Genomic DNA, 2123 nt, shown 5'->3' on the forward strand with positions numbered 1-2123 from the left:
GGGGGGTATAACAACACATTTGCAATGACATCAAAAAGCTAACTGCCAGAAAAATGGTGAGAAATCTATCGATGAATGATGTAGTGACCAAAGTCAAACATGATCTGCAGTCGCAATTTTTGTATGAAGAAATATAAATTATGAGCAAATAAATGAAGTTATAATTCATTTGTGAATATTCATCCTGAAAATAATTTCCTCTGCTGCCTTAGACTCAGAGCGGGAAATATTGTATCAGCAACTAGGGCTTGTTTAAAGCCAGAGCAAGTGGATGCCCTTGTTTTCGAGAAAAGAAAAATACGTTAACAATATTGATAAAAGCAAACAGATAATAAACGCATGCACAATTGTCTTTTGTGATAGATTAAAGCGAACAGTTTGCAAATGAAACAAAAAGAATAGGTAAAGCTTTATTTTTGTTATTTAATCATTTTAATCCTCAAAATTAAGTGTAAATGACTTATATTGTATCGTCAATACGTATCGCATATCATCTCTCTGTATTGCAATACGTATCGTATCGAAATTTTCCAAATGATACTCAGCCCTATTCTTGAGAAGAAGATTTTTAAACATTTTCCCTATACATTTATATGTAAAACTTTCATCCTCACATGTGGCCCCATCCTGCCCCCGGGGGCCATGATTGACCAAACTTCAATCTGCACTAAGTCAGGGAGCTTTCATGTAAATTTCCACTTTCCTGGCCCAATAGTTTTTGAGAAGAAGATTTATAAAGATTTTCCCTATATATTTGTAAGCAAAACTTTGATCCCCCCTTGTGGCCCCATCCTACCCCACGGGGTCCGTGATTTTAACAAACTCCAATTTGTACTATGTCAGGAAGCTTTCTTGTAAACATCAGCTTTTCTGGCTCAGTGGTTCTTGAGAGGATTTTTAACGACTTTTCCTATATATTTGTATGTAAAAATTTGATCCCCTATTGTGGCCCCATCCAACCCCCGGGGGCCATGATTTGTACAAACTTGAATCTGCAATATTTCAGAAAGCTTTTATATAAATTTCAGCTTTTCTGGCCCAGTGGTTCTTAAGAGAAGATTTTTAAATGACCCCACCCTATTTTTGTGATTATCTCCCCTTTTAAAAGGGACATGGCCCTTCATTTGAAAGCCTTCACCCAGGGATGCTTTTGGCTAAGTTTGGTTGAAATTGGCCTAGTGGTTCTGGAGAAGAAGTCGAAAATGTAAAAAGTTTACAGACAGATGGACAGACAGAAGACGGACAACAGGCGATCAGAAAAGCTCACTTGAGCTTTCAGCTTAGGTGAGCAAATGAAAGCAAAATGTAAATTGAAAACCAATTTTATTTTTGAAAACACATGAGTGTATGAATTGCAACACTTCATGCTATCACGCATCGTGAAACATCGCATTTCATACCCTTGTGTATTTTCAAAAATGAAAGTTATTTCTTTAATAATTCCTGATATACATATTCAATAATCAAGCTTTCTGATTGGTTAATAAGCTAGCTGCTCAAAAGTTTACTCTTTGATAAACTTTGCTCATCTCTGACAGGATCTACCACTACGACTATGCTGTCTAAACATTAACAAATGCACTGGATTATGCAGGCAATTAGCACCCAAATTCTTCAAGTATTACATGATGTAGGTGCGACTGTAGCACCTTGATGGGATTCAGAGTTTGTTCAGTTTTCAAAGATGGTTACTTTCATTTTAACTATGGTAGATCTAATGTGAAGGTCATACCAAGTGGTTACTGTTTGTTATCCACGATCATACATTTCTGGTGTATCAATTGTTTATTCATATGGATTGTTTAGTTAAAATTGAATATGTTTGCTTATTAAATTTCACAAACGTTTCCGCAATTATGGATTTTTTTTTAGACAATGTATTTCTAAACATTTGTTGTAACATTTGACGTTTAAAAATAAAAAGGCCCCTGATAGGAAATTTTTCTTTTGGAAGGAATTGGAATTGTAGCGATTAAATAATCTTTATAAAGCATTTACTGACGTGTAAAACTCATTTTACACATAAAACTTAACATAAAAAGAGCTTCACACTTTCAGTCAGTTTGTGAGTTAACACAAAAGAATATTTAATCCTACATTGAAAATAAAAAAAATCTTTCACA

The sequence above is a fragment of the Ostrea edulis genome, chromosome 5 (genome assembly GCF_947568905.1).
Source record: "Ostrea edulis chromosome 5, xbOstEdul1.1, whole genome shotgun sequence".
Taxonomy (NCBI): Eukaryota; Metazoa; Mollusca; class Bivalvia; order Ostreida; family Ostreidae; genus Ostrea; species Ostrea edulis.